This window comes from Sciurus vulgaris (assembly GCF_902686455.1).
Source record: "Sciurus vulgaris genome assembly, chromosome: 15".
In the NCBI taxonomy this organism is placed as follows: Eukaryota; Metazoa; Chordata; class Mammalia; order Rodentia; family Sciuridae; genus Sciurus; species Sciurus vulgaris.
This window is the reverse complement of record NC_136476.1, coordinates 30,904,170-30,916,167: the sequence shown is the minus strand read 5'-3', so window position 1 is coordinate 30,916,167 and position 11,998 is coordinate 30,904,170. Positions and strand designations below refer to the sequence as shown.

General features: G+C 33.8%; 1 pseudogene across 1 annotated transcript; it reads right to left on the bottom strand.

Annotated features, from left to right (window-relative positions):
- Positions 1–541: 541 nt before the first annotated feature.
- On the bottom strand, positions 542–1,446 carry LOC306644604 (nucleophosmin-like; annotated as a pseudogene). The gene is made up of 2 exons: positions 854–1,446; positions 542–754 (listed from the first exon to the last, which is right to left on the bottom strand). The product of its transcript is annotated as a nucleophosmin-like (transcript).
- Between the last annotated feature and the right edge of the window lie 10,552 nt (positions 1,447–11,998).

The following is an 11,998-nucleotide window of genomic DNA, read 5'->3' as shown; positions in this document are numbered from 1 at the left end:
ACTTATAAGGAGGAGATAATTGAATGGCTCAATTATAAAATACACAAATTTGGTAAGTCCATTTAAAGAAGGATATATCCATTAGAAATTATAAATAAGAAGGAAAATATATTTATGTCTATATTGATAGTTGTCACATAGAAGCATTTTTCAATTATTTTTCAAAAGCAAATATTCCTTGGTTTCTTAATAACACACATTGAGTTTTGTATCCTACCATTTTCTTTCTGTATTAAAATATTGAGTTTATTTCACATGTATATTTTTGTCTCCCCACCATTTCCATGTCTGACCACCACTAATACTATATCCTATTACAACATTCCATACATACTTAAAAACCAAGCAAAGGGTGGAGTCGCATCTTTAAAGGCTACACAGGCATTTTGGACAACACCTTCTTGGCAATGGAACCTGGACAACAATTACCAACAGGGTAGAGTAAGTTCTCACTTTGCATTATAAAAAGGACAGCAAGATATCAACTGTTACAGAAAAGAAATAAGATGGAAATTTTTAACAAACTGTTTAAACTGTTTTCTTAAAGAGTCTTCCTCCCCTGCCAGAGATCTTGAATAGCCTCCTGGTCAGTCATCCGGAAGCAATTCTTCACATTATTTATGAACTTGACTTGTACTTTGGGAAGAAAACCACTGTTCTTTATACTTATTTGTATTTTTGCTTTAAAGTCTTCTACAGAACTAGGTCTTCTTGGTGTTTTAGGAGTTTTTTCCTTTTTTTTTTTTTTTTTTTTTTTTAAGGATTCTTGACCTTTTCATCTTGGTGTTGATGGTTTTGAGTCTTTTCCATGCTGGTTTGATTATTGTACATTTTCGACTGGAGTATCTCATACAGATTTCTTCCCTGGAGCTTTTTCTTCAGTTTCTTCATCATCAAAATCATCATCATTTTTATCATCATCATCATCATCATCATCTTCCTTGTCCTCAACATCATCATCTTTGTCATCATTATCTTCTTCATCGGCAGCAAGTTTTACTTTTTTCTGGGGAATCTTGCTACCACCTCCAGGGGCAGATCACTTTCCAGACACACTTAAGAGTTTTATATCCTCCTCTTCATCTTCTGATTCTGTATCTTCCTCTGTAGCTACTGAGTGCTGCCTACTAATGTGCACAGGCCCTGAACCAAACTTCAACCTTAAGACCACAGTTGGTGTGATTTCAAAACTCCCAAGGGAAACTGTTGACTGTACAGACATTTTCAGTGTTTCCAGTATTACTTTAATTGAACTGCCTCTGCTCCAAGAATGTGCAATTCATCCTTTGCACTAGCCCCTAAACTGACCGTTCTTAAGGATAACTGGTGTTCATTTTCATCATTATCCATGTTAAAGTGATAATATTTGTCAGTCTTTAGTTCACAACCAAAAAGATAGTTTTGGGGCTTCAGGGGACTCATGTCCACATCCATCGAACCTTCCATGGGGTGGTAGCACTCACTTAAGTGGGAGAGAAGGCAGACAGAAAGTACACTGCTGCCCTAGAGAAGAGACACACAGGATTTTTTTTACTTAGCACTATGGAAAAGGAATTTATTATTATGGTACTTTGTGTATATAATTATACTATCTAACGGCATCATAATTGTGCTGTTGTCAAAGTAAGATTACAACGTGGTTGACAGAGGGACATCAGGCACAGAATTGTAGTGATTCTTCACTAACAAAGAATGTGAAGCTTATTTGGTTACATAATGCAGGAGCTAAAATAGCACATTCCCACCTGCAATGGCTTCCACATTCACTCAGTGTCACCTGTGGCAACCTTAGACCATCGTCAAAGTAAGATTGCTAGGAAGAGTGAAGAATCTGATTGGCATGACATTTCTCCTTGACTTTCCTATGGCGGTTTATTCCTAGCCCCCATTCCCAACTGGTGTGGACATCTCTGCAATATTTCCTGTTCAGATGGGAGAAAATATCTCATGCCAAACAATCCTGGTACCTCCACAAGTACATAATGTGTGAGATTCGGGGAAATGGAGTTTTATTTATAAGGAACTTCCTCTTATTGTCCCATGTCTGGGGTGCCTGAGCCAAAGCTGTGATGATATCTTGATAAGTGTGTGTAACTTTGCATATATTTATTAGCATACACTTCCTCTATTGTTTTCTATTTGGGTTATGTCCTATTTTCTCTGCTGTTGGATGTAGTACATGATACAACTTGTACAACACCTTCATGTCTGTTTTGGAAATACTCTTATTTCAACTACAAGGCAGGTTTTTCACTCTAAATCAATCACAGACAAATATTATTAATAATGATGACTTTTAATAATTACTTTTGGGTGGAAAATCCTCAAATGAGGTCTAGGTATGTGTTTTAGCCAGCTGCAGTATTTCTATGACCAAAAGAATGGACAAAAACAATTTTAGAGAAGGGAGTTCATTTGGTGCTTATGGTTTCAGAAGTCCCAGTCCATTGATAACTGACTCCAATGCTCTGGGCCCAAGGTGTGACAGAACATCAAGGAGGAAGGGCATGGTGGAGGACAGCAGCTCAGGACATGGTAGTCAAGAAGCAGAAAGAGAGCGCTACTCACCAGGGACAAAATATAAACTCTAAAGTCATGCCCCCCATGACCAATCTCCTTCAGCTACACTCTACCTGCCTACAATTACTACCCAATTAACCCATTTTGGTGGACTAATGCACTGCTTAAGTTATATCTCATAATTTAATCATTTCACCTCTGAAAATTCTTGCATTGTTTCACATGAGCTTTTGGGGGACACCTCATGTCTAAACCATAACAATGTAATGTATCATAATATTCACACACCTGGTTTTGTATATTTAAAAATCAGGCACTCTTGTATTTCCAACCAAAAGCAGAGGGGTCTTATGCCATTGTCCAAAGAATGCCTTAGTTAGAACAATTTTTCTATGAAAAATTCCTTTCCCCATTCAGTGATTTGATTATGACTGACTCATTTATGTGTTGCAAGTTAAATGACTGAATTCCCTTTTAGCATAAGATTTCCTTCTTAACATGTTTTAATAGAGAATATTTTGTTGACCAGTTTGGAGAAATCTGTCTTATACTATTTTCTGTCTGGTTAAACTTAGATGTTACTTATTTACTCATCAGGACAATGGTATAGGTTGTAAAGAGATCAAAGAAAGTGCCCACAGACAAGTGTGCAAGACATGATTTGTTGACAAAAACTTATGAGATCATTAACTACTCCAAAAAGAGTTCAGTGACAACATGCTGAACCAGTAGCACCTTCATCCCTCACAGTACTTTGCTAAACCTTGCATTCTCTCCCTCATGATTGTTTGCCCAGGGATCAATGACTAAAAAAGAGGTGTTCTTTCCGCAGTACCCTCAATGCTGATACAGTTGCCACTAATAGAGAGGTTTTATGTTTTGCTGCAGTTACTTAGTTTGCTTTTCTGACCAGCATCCCAAGGACCAACTCACCTGGCACCCATGCCAGAAAGTAGTTTTCTATAGATAAAGGTAACTCACCCTTGTTCCAGGTATGTAAGAGAAAGTCAGTGTTCTTCAAGATAATTTGTATCTGAACATTCTGGCTGAGACTTGCTTTCCTTGTTCCATTAACTTTACTTGTATTTTGGGAAACGAAAGGGGACATTCAGGAACATGGTACTTTACCATCTCCCTTTTCTTTAAGGACAATAAATATGTACAGAATTTGTTCTAATATTGTAGCATCTTGGCAGATATTCAAATATTCATTTTGCCCTGAGTATTGCATTTTTTAATAAACCATTCTCCCTCACTTCTGACTACTGTGTTTAAAATAAATAAAATTGAACCAAATATATAAATTAAACTAAATAAGATTTTCAATCATATATGTAAGTTTTCTTCATAAGATTAGTTAATACAAGATTAGTTAATGTGAAGAAATTATTTACAAATTGATTTATGATACCTGTTTTTTATTAGTCTTTTGGTACATCACATCTATTGTGAACTACTCAATCTGAGGAGATATTATCTCAATTAAACAAAGGCTATGCTGGCATAACTCTTGTCATGAACTTTAGATATTTTCTTTGCACTTCTGACAAAAATATTTGTTTTTCATAATATCCCAGTATTATGCAATAAAAATTGTCAAATGACACTTGTTTAGATAAAGCAAAATGCAAAACCAATAGCAGTTATGTGATTGCATTCATAGTTCACATTTAAATGTATTTTTAATTTTAATATCTTTAAAATTGAACATAATTTCAATATAATTTAGAAATTCCTAATTCTATACTTATCTCAAATTTTTGTCATTTATATGTTATTGAGTAAAAATTAGAATGTACATTATCATGTAATGAGAATAATCTCACATTGAAGAATAAATGTTCATGTTTGTTTGTGGAAAAATATCAAACATTGAACATAAAAATATGGTGACTGGAGAAAAAAATGAAAAACACGGAATTACATTGCTGTTAAAAGTATATACTATCACTTAAAGCATGCAAAAATGGTTTCTTAGTGCTTGATAATATTGCATTGACTTCAGTATGTAAATAAAAGTTAAATTAAGAATTTTTTCATTTTGTTTACAGATTATCTGTTAAATTCGACTGTGTATAATGAAAAAGTTGTACATATTCCAGACAGTACTGGGTATCAAGAAAGTCAATATTCCTATCTTTTTCTCTTACTCAAATATTTCTTTGAGTAAATTCACTCCATCTGTTCTCCAGCTCACAGATAAGCTATGGTGTTCATAATTGAGTTTGAATATATATCCTTATAATAAAAGATTGGCCTGAGCAAACTAAAAGAGGAAATGTACATCAATTTAATGATCGTTTTAGTGCTAATTACTATTGTACTTTCAGAACCTGAATTTATCTCAAGGGTAATGTTTTCCTCTTATTACAATATTTTATTTCTCAACTAGCAACACTTTCATTCTCAACATAGTTGATTTTTGTCATGTCATATAAGGAAGAACATTTCATGTCACATTTTCTGCTTTAAAAGAACGTATGTTATTAATACATTACATTTGTTTTCATCCATTTTTCTGTTCACTGCTTTGTAAAGGTTCACATTCCCACCCACTGTTGACCAGCTTCTCTATGAAACTCTAAGTACAAGACCAACATGGATGTAACCATTTGCAAAGGGGAGAAATTCACTGTTAGCTGACACACAGAATTTTCCACCCTCAGCATTAGCCATGTAATATAGAGGCAGTGGAGGGCAATGGATGTGGAGAGAAGTGAAAGCAATCAGCTGGCTTTCATTCAGTGAGATGGAAGAGCCTGTCAAAGACACCAACAACTAATCAGCTGCCGACACTGATTGATGCTTTTGCCTGCATTCAAATCTATCATGGTGACCAAGTAATGTCTACCGTTTACCCAGTGGATGGATAAACTGGAGCTAATATATGGTTTCTAAGCAAATAGATCATTAATTCTGCTTAATATGTGGGGGCTAAAGCTTAAATCTTCTCCAAATAGCAGCTTTTCCCTTAAGAGAGAGGGATAGGGAAAAAAGCAAGTTATGGTTGACTAGGCAATAATGATATTTTTCTGCAAGTAGCAAATTTGCTGTGTTAGATTTTATTTCAGCCTTCACTTTGCAATTGTCACTTGCTATTAAATCTATCACAGAATTTATTAACATGTTAATTAAAATAGCTGAAGAAGATAAGAATTGATGGACTGAGGGAAGCAGAGAATTGCTTTTTTGGTAACATTCCTTCTAAAGTGAAAATTATTTCTCTATTGGACTACAGGCATTTTTTTTTTCCCTTTCATGAACTTATTAAAAAAAAACTTGCAGACATTGAGTTAATTGCATTTTATTATTACTTGGCTTCTAATTAATTGCAGAGCATGCCACAAAATGACTTCTTAATGGCTTATAAATCCAACATTGTTCACCAATCAGTGTCAGGGAAAGATGGTTTGAAAGATGTATTGTCAAGTGATAATTTGAGTCATAATTAAAAAAAACACCAAAGTCTGTATTAAAGTAAATCTAATCTGAGTAAGTAGAACAGGGAAAGGGACATATTTTCAAGTGTGTTTAGGACAACTTGGACTATTTTGTAAAACAATCAAAACTTTGGGATATAAATGTTAATCAAATAATTTATTAGAGAAACATAAGTGAGAAATAAAGAATGAATGATTTTCAATGATAAAGCAAAACTCAAGATAATTTATATTATCTTAATAATCAATGTAATATCCAAAATTACTTTTTGTCATTCATCTCTAATTAAAATCAGTATTATATAACTCATAATATTGAAATTTCAAGCAGTATTTTTAAGAAATAGCTTATATTATGAGTTCTATAAATGTATTTTACTAGACAGCACAAATAAACTAAACTGAGTTTATCAAAAAATTTTGAAAATACTAAAAATCTAGTGAAACATATAAAATAGGTGTTCTATGTCATTAAAAGACATACATGAATTTAAAAATGAGATTTATTCTGGGCATTGCTCTTTTCACACAATGAAATAAATTCTTCTGCCTTGCTATGCCCTGTACTTTTTCTCTAAGCTATAAAAAAGGGATCCACTAAAATTACTTGAGTGTACAGAACACTACATCAACAAGTTATCAAAATGATTATACAGAGTCAAAAAAAAATCTTCAGTTGTGTGAAAAGAGATGGGCATTAGATAAATAATTTAAGAAAGACAATCATTCACAGTACTCAATGACAAATATCTGAGCCTCATTAAAACTCAAGAACAGAGGGAATTCTGCTCATTGATTCTACCTTTGTATTTTTTAATAATCCTTGCTAAATAACTTTGAAGTTGCTGACTGCCAAAGTAATGAATACAGGAATTTGAATATCAGCAAAACATCAGAAACATTACTTAGAAAGATAAAAGATAAAAATGTGTGGTTAACAACTATATGTGGGAGGATGGTAAAAACCTACTTGACCAGAAATCAAAGTAAATCAGGGTAAGGAAGCATGTGTGCCTTATAAAAGACAGTATGAACTATAACAGAGACCTGGCTATGCTGAAAGGAAACACCATCCTAACTGATTATGTGAATGTAGATTAGTCCATCATTCAAGAAACCTCTTTGGCAATTTGTAAAGGGAGTAAAAAACAGTTGGCATTATTTGATCTTATGGTTTCATGTCTGGGATTTATCCTCAGAAGACTGCAAAAAAACAAAGAAAACAAAAATTTGAAACAAATATTTATTGTGACAGATTAATTTTTTTGGAAATCATAACAATATTTTCAATAGAAAAATAAATGAGGAAATTATAAAAATTCTATGCTTGGAATTTTATATAGTGGTTCAGTTGGGCAAGTAATTTTTGTATAATAAGATTTTAAAGTGAGAAACCAATATATATTCTAAAATATTGTCATGTATGTAGATTTAAATACATACATACATTACTGGGAACATATTTTTATACATTTATGTTCATACTTTGAAATAATAAAAAAATACAAATAAGAGGTCACAAACACTGTGACCTCTCCATATCAGAATTCAGGAATCTAAAATATTCAGACAATATTCATGTTAATTTCTTGTTATCTCATTCACTGATATCAAGCTCTTAATATCCAAATAATGGCTGGGGAGATAGCTCAGCTGGTAGAGTGCTTGGCCCCCAAGCTCAAGGACCTGAGTTTGATCCCCAGTACCACAAAAAAAAAAAAAAAAAAAAAAAAAAAAAAAAAAAAAAAAAAAAAAAATCCAAATAATATACTATATCTCAATATTTAAACTTGCTTCTCAAACATGTTACTGGAACTCAAGGCACAAAGAATTGGAGTAGCTGTGCATATTTGGATAATTAAATATTAGGAATTGTGTTTGGATGATGGGAATATGGGCTACTTTTCCTTCCTTTCTATACTTATATTTTTTATATTTTTCAAATTTTATAGTGAGTATTTACTTTGCTTAATAATAGAGAAAACTTGATGAAGAGAGAGAGGGAGAGAGACAAGAGAGGAAGAGATTGATTTCCATAACAGACCAGACTTCTTGTTAATTTAAGTTCTACCTTACAGGATTTTTTTTTGGGGGGGGGGGGGCTGAGGGTTAGGATATTTTAAGATGAAATGATTGAAACTGTTATGAGCCAGGCTATATGAGCAATGACCAAACACTCCATGTCTTTTACAACATGTTTTTCCATGAGAAAACTCCACCTTTGTCATCCTGATCCTACTTAGCATACCTTGCTTAGAAACGCAAATGTTTCTGTTCTTCTTACACAATGTAAAATTGTTCCCATTTTGGGAATGGGAAGCTGCACCCTGTCAGAGAATGATTGTCTAGATGTTAATAATCATTCTTTAACTTGTACTCAACTAGGGTCATTTTGACCCACTTCCCCTTCTGCTTATGATTTTAGATCTCAAGATGTTTGTTTATAGTTCTGAATCATAGCAACAGTCATTTATGATTAATGCACTGACATGCTTTATTTATTGTATAAAAGGTGTACTCTAATCTCTGGAGGAGGTTGAGGAGTGTAGACTTGCAATCTGCCCTCATCCCACCAACTGGGGGCCCAGCTGCCTGGCAAATAAAGATGGTTCTGTATCCTGCTTTAAGATCGACTTGGTGATTTATTGCAATCTTGCCATAACAAAACAATGTCTAAAACACTTTTAGTGTTCAATAAATGACATATTTGCATAATTATGATGCTGATTTCTCTATTAGTATAAAGTAATCCCCATAAAGTAATATCCATAAAACGTTCTGAGCAGGAATACTCCATTCTATGTTCCCAAATTAGAAGAAAAAAAAAAAAAAAAAAAAAAGAGCTCATTACTTTAATAGCAGTTCCTTGAAGGCTTGCTCCCATAATCTGGATCTGTAGCTTTGATGAGCCATATGGAACCTTTTTGACACACAGTAGTGGAGGTAACCAGCAAGGATTCAGGGATGTGGGTCCATGTATCTTCCAAAGAAGCAATGGTGGAGGTAATCCATTGTGTTATGGCTACTGTGGACTACATTATGCCATCAAAAGCTCATATTGGATGCCACTTCCTCCTCCTCCTCTAATAATTACAGTCCATTTTGTCATCCCTCTGAACAGATTCTGGGACCTATTGCTAAATGTCCCTCTGCCAAGACTCCAGTCCCAGGAGGAAATATTTTCATGGTTATGATTGGGAAAGAGTTTCTCACTAAAATGAACATCTTTGAAGTCTAGCTCAGTTTACTTCCTAAGCATTCAATATTTTCACTTTCTCAGGGAAAAAGGAAAATCTGTAAACCAAGGCTTCTACAGGTCGTCTAGCCATGTAATCAGATTCAGTGTGCTTTTTCTGCCCCTCAGTTGTTGCATATAAAATTCTCTCCTTCCATGTTCACCTTCCATTCTTTTGTATAGTGCTCAGAGCATGCCATACATTTAATATGTTCTGCACTAATATATGCATGTTTCATCCAGTATGATGAACTGTGTAACTAAAACCTACAAGTCTCGATTTTTGTTTACTATAGAAAGGAACAAGATTGAAAGAAGATGGAATGGGGAGATGAATGTGCCACTTGAATCATTCTGGCTCTAAGAGCCTTAACAAAGGTTGTTAACCTTTATTCCTGCCCAATAAAATTATCTTTGCCAAATGATTATTTTAGAAGCCTAGAGGCAGGTGTATTGCTTCTAGCTCACTGATCCTACAGGGAAACCCACTCTCCCACAGCTGGCTTTGTGACTTGTACCATAGATTAAATTGCTTGGTTAGAGGGGAAATCAATTGCTATTTTTACAAAAACTTCACCAAATGCTTGCAATCTACAATCTAATCAAAATCTAAAAGCCCCTTGTAGATTAGTTTTATTGGCTCATTTTATCCTGCAAAACTGACAACATTTCTCACAGAACTTGTACTGCCTCATTTCTTCCAACTACGTCACTGTTTTTTCTCCTCCTCCTCCTCCTCCTGCTCCTCCTCCTCCTTCTTCCTCCTCCTTTTTTCCTTCTCCTTCTTTTTATTCACCAGGAGAAAATACATCCTTGAGAAACTGCTCATCTTCTAAGTGTTATTTTTGTTCTTTTGATTTGTTTTTGAATACAATCAAGTTATTTTTTTTTCTATGTGCACCATTCCATTTCTCATTCTTTGCCCCCTGTTCCAAATTATAAATATCAGTGGATAGGAATAACATATCACCTATCAGCAAAGATAATTACCCTACTATTTTAGAACCACTTAAAAGGGTAATGAGCATTTATTCAATAAATACTTATTAAATACACTCTGAGTATTAAACAAGTGCATTATAGGAGTTGAAGAGAATAGAAAAAAAATCACTCTTAGAAATGAGTTAATCCAGTTAAGAAGAAAGGGACTTAATCCTGTTTTTTTAAATTGTGTGTATATGTGTGTATAACAGATATATTATAGCACAAAATATCACAGAACCATTAAATATTATGATATATATAAAGATGGGAACATCAAATATAATTCATACACTTCTAAATGAACTTAGTCTTTAATTGAGGGACAGAAACGGTGGCTGCCTCCTCACTCTTCCATATGCTACACACATTATAGTGGCCAGATTATTTACATTTTCTTTCTCCCTATCCTTCATTTTCTTCACTGTAAATTGATCATAAACCAACTACATGATATTTCAGGAGTGAGGTTGTTTCCTTTTGTGTTAGTGGAAAGGAATTTTTTTTAAGCTTCAAACCAGTTTAGAGATCTTTTAAGTCAGGGCAGAATTCTGAGTGTTGGCTCATACAAAACTAACCAGGGCCAGATTTAATTTAGATACTTTTTGAAGTTGAGAGAATGAGAATATTCTCTTTCTGCATTTCAGCATCGGCATTTCATATCCAAATGATTGCATTATAAACGACTGAATGTAGTATAAGCATTATGAGTATCTATTTGAAATGTAAATATTTTTATTTGTAATACCTTCTTTCCCTGACAGAAAAATTTTCAATCAAAGCTTTATGTGCATACTGCAATGACAAGATACTTTGAATATTAGTCATTTTTAATGTGATTAATTTAATGATGGTTTCCAAAAATCATAAAATTCTGATAGTGACCAAGAAAAAAAAAACTGACAAGTGTGAGCTGCAAGTCTCTAGATACAGGTGGTTCCTGAACAATAGCCAAAATAATGGAAGGTAATTGTTCTGATCTCTTAGTTGCTTCCTGAGTAAGAACATTGTGAGACTAGGTTTAAGTCTTCTTCATTGCTTCTTAATGAGTTAACTAACACTTAAGTTCCTCTGGCAAAAATTCCTTGCCCCCTCACCTTGGACATAGTCATCTAGTTCTTATGCTATTAGGATAGAACTGAATGGGACAGTCCTACATGCCTCCTTAATTTTTCACTAATTTAGGAATTCCTATGTGGCAGGCAAATTTCATTTTGATGGGGTCACTCAGTGTAGCTTTACCTCATGCATTTTGTCTCTGTTACCAGGCACTTGGCGTACTGCTAATGATGTTCCATTAATAATGCAAAGTTAATGACAGAATACTGCCATCAATTAATATTCCTGTGCTACTTTTCCCTCCATAATTGGAACAAAGGCATGAGCTCTACATTATGATGGTTATTTTTACAATTTAAAATTTAAGGTTTGGGGAAAAAAAGATGAAATTTTCAGAGTCAAATCTAAAGAAATTATCAACTACCTCTAAATCTTTCTGTCCTTTACTAAACAATATTCATTTGTGCATTTTTCAGCTATTTTAAAAGTACTCACTTGTGCTTTTTTCAGCTATTTTGTATTTAATGATTCATACTTGGTTGGCCCATGGTCTGTTGAGCAATGCAATGGTGAACAATACAGGCTTTAAGGAATTTTAAAGCTACACTGAATGTATTAACTTTCCCATCAATGTTTTATTTTGAAACAATTTTTAAAGTAATATTTTAAGCCAATTTATTGTACCTGGAAAGCAAAATTATAGGCTATCTGGAATATAATAGAAATAATTGGGGACTGTTTTGTTGTTGTTCATTTGTTGGGT